At 47.0% G+C, this 15131-nt stretch overlaps 1 long non-coding RNA gene across 1 annotated transcript; it reads left to right on the top strand.

The window, feature by feature from the left end:
- Positions 1-875: 875 nt before the first annotated feature.
- LOC124287627 lies at positions 876-6104 on the top strand. The gene is made up of 3 exons (XR_006901291.1): positions 876-966; positions 5613-5667; positions 6016-6104. It is a non-coding gene; the product is annotated as an uncharacterized LOC124287627 (long non-coding RNA).
- The last annotated feature ends 9027 nt before the right edge of the window (positions 6105-15131 follow it).

Consider the following 15131-nt stretch of genomic DNA (forward strand, 5'->3'; position numbering starts at 1 on the left):
GAATAACTATTTCCACCGCTACAAGAGCAAGAATGACAACAAAAGCAGCTAATCAATATTGATTGTTCAAAATTTTTCCCTGACTAATAAGACGCCATCAACAAAGACGATATTTGTCATTGATGGATTGATTAAGGCCATTTAAAGTTAAACTGGGTGTTTCTTGTCACTTTGAGGAAAATTTTTGTTCTGTACAAGTCCAGTTTTAATGTCAGTAGAGAATGGGTGGATCTTACCGGAAGCTTAATACTCTCCTGCCTACTTAGGTAAAAAAGGGAAGACGACAGGGCGACCTTCTGTAAGTCAGGACAAGAAGTGGTCTTTCAGGCCTTCAGAAAACCCTTTCTCATGTCATGACCTCGAAACATTTACTTTTTTCGTGAAGGACAGAAAACCAGTTCTGCTTGTCCATCGAGAGCACTATTGATTACCAAATATCCGCAGCTTTTGAATTTTAGCTACAAGGAAAACAAATATAGCAACCCTGATACTGTGAACAAAGGTTGATGTAAATGTCCCGTGGTATGATACTGATCACAGAGCAGGACACCAATGGCAAACAGCAGGCGATGGCCATGAGGTTGTTAAACTGCCATTTAACCCTGGAGGAACACTATCGTTTCAGTTATCTGTGGTCAGAGAAAATGAACTGGATTATTGTATTTTATCTGACATTGGTGGCACTGACCGCCGGTAACCAAACCTGTGTGGACTTCATGTCCACAGTCACATTGAAGTCCACTGGCTATGTATATGCTGGTGCAGGGAAAGCGTCTGTAATAGCTGAAAGCAAACTCGACTGCATTGCCTACTGTTACTTTAAGGGGTTCCACATCGCTCTGACCTATGACCCAGATACCCTGAAATGCAAGTGTTATAGCGTGGAGGTGACGAGTTTAGACACCTTGGCTCCAGCTGCGGTCTTCTATGAGGCAACTGAAGAAACTAAACAAGCTGTTCTAGCAGGTAAGAGTACAACTATATGTCTGTCACGATGTTGTCAGCACAGTCTGTCATGTGTTTTCCTTCATTGAAACATGCATGACCTATGGTTATAAACCATTTGTTCCAGCTTCACTATACATGTTCTTTTTCCTAAAAAGGCCTATCTGCCACCATTAACACCTGTTCCATATGTCACAGCTGGGAATAGACCTGGTAAACGTACAGAGATCCACCCTTGTGTGCGCCAGAAACCTATGGTCGTTGCCCGAATCTTAGATTCATTGTGACTACGGGTTTGTCAAGGCAATCCTAAGCTCGTGAACTGAGCCAAAATTGTAAACATCTAAGACCAATATGTGTCCTAAGGATATATGCAAATATATCCCATCACACAATTCCTCATTTTGAAGTGGAGCAGAATTGATTATACACCAGGAACCAACATTTCAACTTTTAAATTCTGTGAGAAAATTTCTGTTCTGTGACATACATGTATATATGTCTGCCAGTTACTCCGATGTGTACTCTTCAGAAAAAAAAAGGAAATGTATCAAACGTATTTATGTGTACATAAGTCCATTAAGCTTGAACACAGATGAAGGAAATTCGACTCAGGGATGAACATATGTATTGTTGTCATTGTCAGCATTAATTCAGTTCCCTCACTGCACATGTGTGGAAACAAGGGGACGTTCAGGTCAGTACCTGGTGACACCACCCCTTGCTGTCGTCACTGCTCGACACCGCCGTGGAAGGAAATTGCATGAGTCGTCGGATGTTTGCCATTCCTCCTGTATCCCGTCATCAGGTTCTGCAAGTGTTTGAGGACGATGGTGACGTTTACGGACGCGTCGATCAGGTTCTGCAAGTGTCAGAGGACGATGGTTACGTTTACGGACGCGTCGATAAGGTTCTGCAAGTGTCTGAGGACGATGGTGATGTTTACGAACGCGTCGATCAGGTTCTGCAAGTGTCTGAGGACGATGGTGACGTTTACGGACGCGTCGATCAGGTTCTGCAAGTGTCTGAGGACGATGGTGACGTTTACGGACACGTCGATCAAGTTCGTCCCATAGATGCACGATCGGGTTCAGATCAAGGGATTTGGAAGGCCAGGGAAGGACATTGTCGTTTGCATTTGCGAGATAGGCACCTGTAACAAGAGCTGTGTGGGGTCGAGCGTTGTCGTGGTGAAACAGCTCTCTCTGGCGGTTAAAAAGTGAGAAGAGGTGATGTCGCAGGATTTGATCGATGTAGCGATTTGCTGTAAGATTTCCTTGAAACACCACTAGCTCTGATCTACCCGTGTAGGACATGGTTCCCCACACCATGACGCGCTCTCCACCTAATCTGTCCACCTGTCGCACGCAGTTTGGCGCAAAACGTTCGTAACGACGTCGATAGACACGTTGTATCCCATCCCGTCGTTACATGGGGGAAACGCGATTCATCGCGCTGAACCAAAGGCGTCGCCTGTTTTCTCAGACGTGTTTTTTCTGATGGTTTGGTCGGAAATTCATCGAAGACCAGTCACATGTCCTGCACTGTCCGTTGCTGAAGCGAATCGGTGACGTAGGTGAAACATCTGGATGAATCGGCCCTAAGCAGGAGTTGTCACGCTTGGTCTTCCACTTCTAGGACGATTTTGGGTCGAAATGAGGCGGGTATATCGGGTATTTTCAGCATGCACTTTTCGTGTTTAGTTTTCATTATTTATGACAAACACATTTTGGGATGAGGTTGCGCGCAATACAAAAAAACGCGACATGATTAAGGGGATTCAAACATAGGAATTGTCTTAATGAATATTATCAAAATATATTGAAATGAACTGCTGAAAACGTCTGAGCGTTTCTTATTTTTGAAGAGTGTATATCTGTCCTTTGAACATGACAACTTTGCAGATTTAGATACTTTGTGGCATACGTAATCACATATGCATGACAATAATTGACATAATTATGGCAATAGTTTTAAATAGAAGAACAGACGCTACACGTCATGATCAACCAAAATAGAAGTCTGGCAATAGGCAGATTACCTTTCCAAGTGTTAAACCGTGTTTCACGTTGCTAAGTCTGCCTGGTTCAACCTCGTATTTACTCACAGCAAAACTGTCTTATTTGTCTGCGTTTTCATATTTACCTTTTGTCAAGTAATGCCTGAATAGTAACAATGTTGGATCTAAATTCACTTGTCTATTCAGGGGATTACACAATAACAAGCAATCTTTGTGTCTGATATGACAGAGGCCAGCAGATACAGAAATACAATGTTAGTCATGAAAAGCTACCGTCCAGAATTTGCTATTTTGAACTATTCACGTCAGGATTAAAGGTGGCGTTTCACAACCTCAAAAATGCATGCACTGTTGTCATTTTTGTTGAATTATCAGAATAGCAGAAACACTATACGTGTGTTTTTTTTAAGAAAATATTTTGTCACGTAGGCTCCCCTTGCAGCTCCGACACGCTGAACCAAAGGTTTGTTTCAAAAGGCGATTTCGCAGCTACGACACGCTGCATCCAATAAGTCGATTTCCGGAGCGAGTGGTGTCAGCATTGGACTATTTAAATACTTACTACCAATATTTCTTTTGTGATTACACAATGCCATTTAAAAAAATGATCAAACGTAACATGTTTTATATATGGGATTACACTTTCTTATAGTCCGTTTGGCTCAAAAGCGGACCGATGAATTGCAATCTAACTCGAAAACTAATAAACATAAAATACTCAATGAAACGCTGATCATAATAAAAAATCATACCAACTCTGTGAGGTTTTTGCAGAATTTTTGTCCTAAAAATAATAAAGTTGTTTAACAAACTATCATTAAAATATTGACACAGTTCACTATTTATTACGAGGGAGGAGTGCAGAGAAAGGGACAGCCAGGTGTTCGAGAAGCACGTTCACAGACAAAGTTATTTATTCATTAACCTGTGCTGTGCCGTCTCCATCTGTTCACAGAGTTGGTATGATGTTATGATCAGCGTTTCATTGAGTATTTTATGTTTATTAGTTTTCGAATTAGATTGCAATTCATCGGTCCGCTTTTGAGCCAAACGGACTATAGTAAAGTACAAATTCTAGTGCTTTTTGAGTTGAGTCCCATCCGGGATTCAAACTCACACCCTCAGAGTCAGGCACCTAATCGCCAGCACACAAAGTCAGCCACCTAACCCGCTCATCAGTGGAAGTCGGACAACTGGTAGTATAGACTGCGGACTTTGTGTACCCCTCTGATAAGTGTTAATTGGCTATGATCAAAAGGTACTAGAATTTGTACTTTACTAAGAAAGTGTAATCCCAAATATAACACATGTTACGTTTGACCACTTTATAAATGGCATTGTGTAATCATAGCTTTCGGCCGTGGGAGCCGTGCCAATTTACACTTATCAGAGGGGTATTTTTGTGGAAGTCGCGGTGGCTGAGCGGGTTAGGCGGCTGACTTTGTATGCTGGCGATTTGATGCCTGACTCTGAGGGTGTGGGTTTGAATCCCGGATGGGACTCAACTAAAAAGGTACTAGAATTTGTACTAAGAAATCCCAAATATAACACGTGTTAATATTTCTGTTCTCTATCATAAACTGACTCTATGTATATCAAGGAAATGTGGTATTCGAAACCAGAAACAAATTAAACAATGTTTTCAGTTTAGATTTTGCATAACTCACGTACACGTATATTGTATGTAGCCCATCTCCCAGTGTTTTTGCTCATTCCGTGCAAGGATCTGGTGGTTTCGGGTGTGAATCCAGGTCTACATACATATGGAAATTATAAAAGTGACATGCTAAATATCTTTTGGTCAACTGAAATATTCGATTTGAAATAAATATATTTATTTTGTTTCCACAAAATACCGTCCAAACACATTTAGCCTCAAGTTTTACACACAAACGCGACTTCTTCTTCTTCTCGACCAGCGTTTCTTGAAGCAATGAATCCAGCAAATATTTCGCCTCCCCATCAACAAAACCCATCGAAACTTGATTGGTCTTACCGTAACGTTTAAGTAGTGTGAGCGGATCGCTTTCCCAATTTTGCGCAAAGCAATTATTGTGCGTGAAGAATTCTTGTGTTGCCATTATAACGGTTTTATGTAGTCTCCGGTTTTATGCATATATTTGCAGTATTAGATCCTGACACATGATATATGTTTATTTAAAACATCACACAATGTTTTAACGAGAGCAAAGTAGCTTGTTACTTGGCAACCACGATATGGTAGTCGTAGATTCGATCAACACTCTTCATCAAAGAACAGTGGACATCATCCAGATACTCACGGCTTCGACCTTCCTAACATGGAATGTTCAGTCTAACTGATAAGCCGTACTTTAACGACAATACTGACAAGGTTCCAGCACCTACGTAAAGACCAGGGTTCTCAGCAACCAAATAAACGTATGGATGTTGTTAGAGGCGACTTCCGGGATCGGGGGGTCAAGGTCACTGACTGACTGTCATGTTATGGTATTCCAATTGCGCAGATTACTCACTGGTTTGTCTGGTCCAGACTATTATTTACAAACCGCCGTCACATATCTGTAATATACCTCACTGCACGTAAACAACAAAGGAAGAAGTAATCAAACACTATGAGAAACACAATATACATGTACCTAACATCGGTGTGGATGTCTGATTGCAGATACAGTGGATACCTGGATTTCTAGTTTGATCGGGGTATCATCTGAATACTCATTGTAAGTATTGAGTCAACATACAGGTGAGAGCCTATTTCTCTGTTGCATCATATTGGACTGAACACATCTGCTTGTAAAACTGACATCACTCTGACCATAAGCGGGTGACCAAGAACATAATGTGTCACCTGACACGCCGTTTAAAGGTCACCAGTCTCAGGCCATCTGATGAATGATGGTAACCTAGTAATTAAGGTTTTCACTTATTAATAATAACAGAAATAAACTGCACACTCTGCGGATGAGTATACACGGGATTTCGGCTTGACGAGCGAACGCTTAACTACTGGGCTATCTTGCCTTCCCATCCTCACTAAATATTGTCAAGACTGATACATGTTTGTATAGCACAGCATACGACTACGGCGGCCACAACGTCATTGGTGCTCCCAACTTCTACCCCAGCTACGGCAACACCGACAACGCCTGGTGCCCTAATTACCTTGACGCTGATCAGTTCATAGAGGTAAGTTTACAACCCTGAGTGTCGTAAATACAACCCTGTATGGTGTGATTACAACCCTGTATATCGTGATTACAACCCTGTATGTCGCGATCGTGTATACAACCCTGCATGTCGTGTATACAGCCCTGTATGTCGTGATTACAACCCTGTATGTCGTGATTACAACCCTGCGTGTCGCGATCGTGTATACAACCCTGCATGTCGTGTATACAGCCCTGTATGTCGTGATTACAACCCTGAATGTCGTGATTACAACCCTGTGTGTCGTGAGTACAATCCTGTATGTCGTGGTAACAAATCCATGCTTCATTGTTGCGACCCAGAATGGCGTGATTACAACCCTGTGTGTCGTGGTTACAACCCTGTATGTCGTGTTTACAACCCTGTAACCCTGTGGGTCGTGGTTGCAACCCTGTATGTCGTGGTTACAACCCTGTAACCCTGTGGGTCGTGGTTGCAACCCTGTATGTCGTGGTAACAACTCTATATTTCATTGTTACAACCCAGAATGTCGTAATTACAACCCTGTATGTCGTGGTTACAACACCGTGTGTCGTGATTACAACCCTGTGTGTCGTGTATACAACCCTGTATGTCGTGTATACAACCCTGTATGTCATGTATACAACCATGTATGTCGTGTATACAACCCTGTATGTCGTGTATACAACCCTGTATGTCGTGTATACAACCCTGTATGTCGTTTACAGAACCCCGCATGTCGTGATCACAACCGTATATGTGTCGTTATTCAAACCATGTATGTCATGGTTACAACCTAGTGTGTCGTGATTACAACCCTATATGCCGTGATTACAACACTGGATGCCGTGGTTAGAACCGTGTGGTTGCAACACTGTATGGATGTACAGGTATTAATATCCTACCGGCAGATGGTTACTACCTGGAAGCATGTGACAATACGTTATGGGGATGTAAGTCAAGAATTACCACTCAACCCAGCATCCTAGTGGACCAGCTCTCGTGGCAGTGTTAAGTACTGGAATTACCATTAAGATAAGCAACAAGCTCGCTTTGTGGAACGGGACACGCCACGTGGAACCTTTCGTGTTTGGAACCTCAACCCTTTATGAAAAATGCATTCCGTTCACGTTTCACTTTCTCGCAAAGTTTAACAACTGTAATGAAACATAGGTTTAATGGTGAACCTCTATTGATGCTAAGATTCCATACATTCGTGCTTGCTAATATACGTGGTCCACGAAATTAGGTGACGTCACAATTTACATGAAATGTTAATCCCTAAACGATCAATTCTCCCCAGCTCGGCATACCTGAAGCTATCTACATCACGGAGATCCACATCTATGAGGTGTTCTGGGCTGGTGGCGTGGAGTCCGTGTCAGTCAGGGATTCGAACTCCAACTGGGTGTCATTGTGGAGCACCTCTGCCGTCAGTGCCATCGAGGAGAGTCGCATCTTCGTGCCGAACTTTGTGGTAATAATATTGTTCTTTACAGGGGCTCTTATGATTTTAAGAAAAATGGAAGAAATTCAATTATTAACTGCGACCTTACAAGTAATACTGATTGAGTGATGTGTGAAATTACGGAATTCTGTGAAAAGGGAGTAATGTTTAAAACGGCAATATCGGGTTTCCCTCCCGTTGGACTAATTAAACTCGTACTATATTGTATTTGAACTTGTACTTTATCTAAACAATCATACAGACTCACGTGGAGGAATAATAAGCATTCTTTAAATTATATTTGTATTCCCAGTTGTGAACATTTGCGTCGGTAGAGCGTACGCGGGTTACGTAAAGTGCCTTATACTGTCAGGTAATGTTATTATAAAATGAATATTCTCAGAGTAAATAACAGAGAAAATATCTTTGAAAACGTTTTTATACATTGGCTTTTCATGAAGTCCATCAAGGTGAGCGCTATTTGCATTATTCATTACAAGAATGGAAGAGTAATATTGTCATTAGTGAAAGTAGTTTGCAGACTCGCTTGGATGAATAAAGAAGAGTGTTGACGCGTCCGTGAACGTGTGGTTTGATGATTTATAAACTATGTAATTGTAAATAGAAGGTTAACGCTAATGTTTATTTAATTCTGTGTGGTCCTCTAGTTGCCTAATCAGTTTTCCAAAGCAATTTGTTTTTTAACAGTGTTTGAAATATTCCGTCGATCCAATATTAACGTTGTGAATCTCGTATAGAATCATTTGTACTCAGTTTGTCTTGGCCATGGAGTAGATATATTTTAGGATAAAGAATTCCTATTGAATGACAATGGATGTGGACAAAGGTCTGTGATCATGTCAATAGCAGTCGCACGACTTGTGCATACATCCAGGAGGGTATTCGACTGGTGCTTTGTTTCATGGGTGGGCAGAGAGGGACACGCGTCTCGCAATTCTCCGTGCGCCTTTTAGGCGTATCAGAATACTACGATCATGGGTTCGAATCTCCATTAGCTCTTACTGATTGAAGGTTTGTTGGCACCACATCCGTGGGTTCCACAGAGTGCTTAAGGTCCACATCCCCCAACTTCTTCTCCAAGTGATATTAGCGGTATCAAATCAAATCTCAGATATTGCTTCAGATGCAAGATTAGAAGTTCAACCTATGACGCTAAATAGAACTTTCCTTTTGCGGGAATATAGGGCTGAAACATATATACGCTGGGTTGTGGTCAAGACATAGAGTCATGTAAATATAGCATTAAGATCATACGTTGTTTTACAGTTTCGTTAGTAGGCTGACAAATTCACTTACCATGGGTTAAAATCCAAGGTCAACCTTGTTTTCTCCTGACAGTACCTTACAACAGTAAATATATCATCGTGTCGTTTCCAGTCATTGAGACACGGAAATACTGTTGGAAGCTGAACTAACCCTACTCACTATTGAGTTAATAAACGTGGATCTGATTGAGTGCCTTGTTTACCCAAATGGCCACAGTAACGGCAGTTTTCGTTCTATTTCAATTTCAGCCACCGCCCTTTAAGTCTGATGCGGTACGCCTCGACCTTGACCTTGCCACCATCAATAACTGGTCGGAGTTTGATGCCGTGAGAGTGATTGGAACCCGGACACGGTGGAGGGTCTAGCGGAGATGTGGAACCAGTTATCTCCGACTACATGACGCCGTCATCTAATGACTAAGCACCATGTGAATCCTGATCCTTTGGGAGTTATTGTTTTCGTACATGTATTATAACACACAGGAGTGAGCGAATCTTCATCTTGTGTGTAGGACGTGTTTCCTGAATAAATTTAGGAACTGTCAGTTTAACCCTACATGCGGCGTTCTAAGCTTCATCATCTGTCAAAAGTAACCGCCATAACTGGATGGGTATGCAGTGTTAAAGAACCGCATTATTGCACTGTATTCTTCTCAAATACACACCGTCAATCCTCAAATCGATGGTGGAGATATGTTCAGTCTCCTGGACAAATATTTATATTAATGAAGGCATCATTGTCAAGCAAGAGTGATATATTACAACAAAGAACAGCGCAGAACAGAACAGTACTTCACTCTTGCTTGACAACGGTATAAGAATCTATACCGAAACGTTGCATCGTCATATTATAAAGAAATTGTCATCCATAAAATATCCCATCTGTATTATTACTCATCGTGCCTGAACAATTCAACCTTTTTAGGATTCAAGTGAGTGAGTGAGTGAGTGAGTTTAGTTTTACGCCGCACTCAGCAATATTCCAGCTTTATGGCCGTGGTCTGTAAATAATTGAGTCTGGACCAGACAATCCAGTGATCAACAGCATGAGCATCGATCTACGCAATTGGAAACCGATGACATGTGTCAACCAAGTCAGCGAGACTGACCACCCGATCCCGTTAGTCGCCTCTTACGACAAGCATGGGTTACTGAAGATCAATATTCTAACCCGGATCTTCACGGGTTTAGGATTCAAGAAATCTATGAAATTATATACTTTCTTCTTCGGTTTGAGTACACAAAAAGAAAATTCTTACATTTCCTACATTTCCTGACTTGAAAGCAGTGGCGATGCAACACTTGAGGCATACATAGCTCACTGTAAAAACACTTGTAAATCCTATTCTACTCTCTGGATCCACTGCCTATATTCTTTCCACTTCAAGGTCTGCTGTCAGAGGTGAAATAGCTTTAGAAAGAAACACGACAGCGCCGTGGATTAGAATACTTAGATATTACTCTCATCTGTTGACACTCAGCTCCACTTGACATTGGTTCAGACTGTTTGAGACATAGAAAACACATACAGATTGCAAATGTATCGTAGGCACTTTGCTTTTACCGCCGCCATACAGCTCGAACATTGCTGAGTGTGGCAACAAACCTTGCAGCCAGTTAGATTAACATGGAGATTTTACAGACGCTTCATACATGGCAACTATTTCTCATATCGAAGAAAGATGTTTTTTCACAGACAACGAGTTGCAGATTTAAGACAAGAATTACCCACATGGCTATAAACTCAGAACGTACAGAAATGTCAAGCAAGACATACTGGCACTGTATTTACAGTGGACTATGTCCAGCAATGAGAAAAACATTTGGGCCAGATTAAGATGCTGCACGTAGTTAACCTCAGGCAACAGAAACAGGCCGCTGTTCCGGTGACGCCCCTACATGCCTGATGCTGCTGTGACGCCCCTACATGCCTGCTGCTCCGGTGACGCCCCTACATGCCTGATGCTGCTGTGACGCCCCTACATGCCTGATGCTGCTGTGACGCCCCTACATGCCTGATGCTCCTGGTGACGCCCCTACATGCCTGATGCTGCGGTGACGCCCCTACATGCCTGATGCTGCTGTGACGCCCCTACATGCCTGATGCTCCGGTGACGCCCCTACATGCCTGATGCTCCGGCGACGCCCCTACATGCCTGATGCTGCGGTGACGCCCCTACATGCCTGATGCTCCGGTGACGCCCCTACATGCCTGATGCTCCGGTGACGCCCCTACATGCCTGATGCTCCGGTGACGCCCCTACATGCCTGATGCTGCTGTGACGCCCCTACATGCCTGATGCTGCTGTGACGCCCCTACATGCCTGATGCTGCCGGCGACGCCCCTACATGCCTGATGCTGCTGTGACGCCCCTACATGCCTGATGCTCCGGTGACGCCCCTACATGCCTGATGCTGCTGTGACGCCCCTACATGCCTGATGCTCCGGTGACGCCCCTACATGCCTGATGCTCCGGCGACGCCCCTACATGCCTGATGCTGCTGTGACGCCCCTACATGCCTGATGCTCCGGTGACGCCCCTACATGCCTGATGCTGCTGTGACGCCCCTACATGCCTGATGCTCCGGTGACGCCCCTACATGCCTGATGCTCCGGTGACGCCCCTACATGCCTGATGCTCCGGCGACGCCCCTACATGCCTGATGCTGCTGTGACGCCCCTACATGCCTGATGCTCCGGTGACGCCCCTACATGCCTGATGCTCCGGTGACGCCCCTACATGCCTGATGCTGCTGTGACGCCCTACATGCCTGATGCTCGTGACGCCCCTACATGCCTGATGCTGCTGTGACGCCCCTACATGCCTGATGCTCCTGGTGACGCCCCTACATGCCTGATGCCCGGTGACGCCCCTACATGACGCCCTGTGACGCCCCTACATGCCTGATGCTCCGGTGACGCCCCTACATGCCTGATGCTGCGGTGACGCCCCTACATGCCTGATGCTGCTGTGACGCCCCTACATGCCTGATGCTGCTGTGACGCCCCTACATGCCTGATGCTCCGGCGACGCCCCTACATGCCTGATGCTGCCTGATGCTGCTGTGACGCCCCTACATGCCTGATGCTGCTGTGACGCCCCTACATGCCTGATGCTCCGGCGACGCCCCTACATGCCTGATGCTCCGGTGACGCCCCTACATGCCTGATGCTGCTGTGACGCCCCTACATGCCTGATGCTCCGGTGACGCCCCTACATGCCTGATGCTTCCGGTGACGCCCCTACATGCCTGATGCTGCTGTGACGCCCCTACATGCCTGATGCCCGGTGACGCCCCTACATGCCTGATGCCCGGTGACGCCCCTACATGCCTGATGCTGCTGTGACGCCCCTACATGCCTGATGCCCGGCGACGCCCCTACATGCCTGATGCTCCGGTGACGCCCCTACATGCCTGATGCCCGGTGACGCCCCTACATGCCTGATGCTGCCGCTGTGACGCCCCTACATGCCTGATGCTCCGGTGACGCCCCTACATGCCTGATGCTCCGGCGACGCCCCTACATGCCTGATGCTGCGGTGACGCCCCTACATGCCTGATGCTCCGGTGACGCCCCTACATGCCTGATGCTGCTGTGACGCCCCTACATGCCTGATGCTCCTGTGACGCCCCTACATGCCTGATGCTGCTGTGACGCCCCTACATGCCTGATGCTGCTGTGACGCCCCTACATGCCTGATGCTGCTGTGACGCCCCTACATGCCTGATGCTCCTGTGACGCCCCTACATGCCTGATGCTGCTGTGACGCCCCTACATGCCTGATGCTCCGGTGACGCCCCTACATGCCTGATGCTCCGGTGACGCCCCTACATGCCTGATGCCGCTGTGACGCCCCTACATGCCTGATGCTCCGGTGACGCCCCTACATGCCTGATGCTGCTGTGGACGCCCCTACATGCCTGATGCCCGGTGACGCCCCTACATGCCTGATGCTGCTGTGACGCCCCTACATGCCTGATGCCCCCGGTGACGCCCCTACATGCCTGATGCTCCGGTGACGCCCTACATGCCTGATGCCGGTGACGCCCCTACATGCCTGATGCTCCGGTGACGCCCCTACATGCCTGATGCTCCGGCGACGCCCCTACATGCCTGATGCTGCCTGATGCGGTGACGCCCCTACATGCCTGATGCCCGTGACGCCCCTACATGCCTGATGCCCGACGCCCCTACATGCCTGATGCTCCGGTGACGCCCCTACATGCCTGATGCTCCGGTGACGCCCCTACATGCCTGATGCTCCGGTGACGCCCCTACATGCCTGATGCTCCGCCCCTACATGCCTGATGCTGACGCCCCTACATGCCTGATGCCGCCGGTGACGCCCCTACATGCCTGATGCTGCTGTGACGCCCCTACATGCCTGATGCTCCGGTGACGCCCCTACATGCCTGATGCTCCGGTGACGCCCCTACATGCCTGATGCTCGGTGACGCCCCTACATGCCTGATGCTCCGGTGACGCCCCTACATGCCTGATGCCTGCGGTGACGCCCCTACATGCCTGATGCTCCGGCGACGCCCCTACATGCCTGATGCTGCCGGTGACGCCCCTACATGCCTGATGCTGCTGCGACGCCCCTACATGCCTGATGCTCCGGTGACGCCCCTACATGCCTGATGCTCCGGTGACGCCCCTACGCCCTGATGCTACGCCCCTACATGCCTGATGCTGCTGTGACGCCCCTACATGCCTGATGCCCGGTGACGCCCCTACATGCCTGATGCTCCGGTGACGCCCCTACATGCCTGATGCTGCTGTGACGCCCCTACATGCCTGATGCTCCGCTGTGACGCCCCTACATGCCTGATGCTCCGGTGACGCCCCTACATGCCTGATGCCTGATGCCGGTGACGCCCCTACATGCCTGATGCTCCGGTGACGCCCCTACATGCCTGATGCTGCCTGACGCCCCTACATGCCTGATGCTGACGCCCCTACATGCCTGATGCCCGGTGACGCCCCATTGACGCCCCTACATGCCTGATGCTCCGGTGACGCCCCTATGGCTGATGCTCCCGACGCCCCTACATGCCTGATGCTGCTGTGACGCCCCTACATGCCTGATGCCCGGTGACGCCCTACATGCCTGCCCCTACATGCTCCGCTGCCCCTACATGCGACGCCCCTGACATGCCTGATGCTCCGGTGACGCCCCTACATGCCTGATGCCCGGTGACGCCCCTACATGCCTGATGCTCCGGTGACGCCCCTACATGCCTGATGCTCCTGTGACGCCCTACATGCCTGATGCCCTGGCGACGCCCCTACATGCCTGATGCTGCTACGACGCCCCTACATGCCTGATGCTCCGGCGACGCCCCTACATGCCTGATGTTCCGGTGACGCCCCTACATGCCTGATGTTCCGGCGACGCCCCTACATGCCTGATGCTCCGGCGACGCCCCTACATGCCTGATGTTCCGGTGACGCCCCTACATGCCTGATGCTCCGGCGACGCCCCTACATGCCTGATGCTCCGGTGACGCCCCTACATGCCTGATGCTCCGGTGACGCCCCTACATGCCTGATGCTCCGACATGCCTGATGCTCCGGCGACGCCCCTACATGCCTGATGCTGCTGTGCCTGTGTTAGGGAGAAACTCCCTTCTGTATAGACTGACCTATGTATTTCGGTATTATACACCAACAGTCCAGACATCCGTATACACTCACTAACTCCACAGACCTCATCAAATAGGAACAAAAATGTAGTGAGTGATCGAATTCAAAATATTGTAGCAGAAAATTCACTTGGTATGTAAGAGGCAGAAATGGCATATTTCTATAATTAGATAGCAAAATGTTTTTGCGAAGTTATTCATATGTTAACATATGTCAAATGTACAGGGCCCGGATGTTGCGCTCCTTCAACCGGTTCTGGCCACTAACAGGTCTCAACCTAGGCATTGTTCGAACTGTTGGAATCGATTCCGTAGATGCACCAATCGAATATAGTTATCTTGTTGTGACGTCTCACAGGATAACCAGCCCATGGCAAGTCATGAATATTGCACAGCTGTATTTAAAGCTTCCAAAGAGTTGATATGGTTTTCCGATGACCATTTATACTTCATGTTGCGCCATTCCTATTTGCACTTTTCCTACGGCGCGTAGATTGAGATGTTTCAGCTATTGCGCAATCTTTAAAAGTGGTTTTATGTGGTTATTCCCTCTCACCCAGTCCTATGTTAATTAATCCTATCTATTAAGGGTTAGGATTAGTTTGGCCCCTCACGGTGTAATGGTAGCAAGTTA

The sequence above is a fragment of the Haliotis rubra genome, unplaced genomic scaffold (genome assembly GCF_003918875.1).
Source record: "Haliotis rubra isolate DU_JTF1 unplaced genomic scaffold, ASM391887v1 Scf402, whole genome shotgun sequence".
NCBI classification, from domain to species: domain Eukaryota; kingdom Metazoa; phylum Mollusca; class Gastropoda; order Lepetellida; family Haliotidae; genus Haliotis; species Haliotis rubra.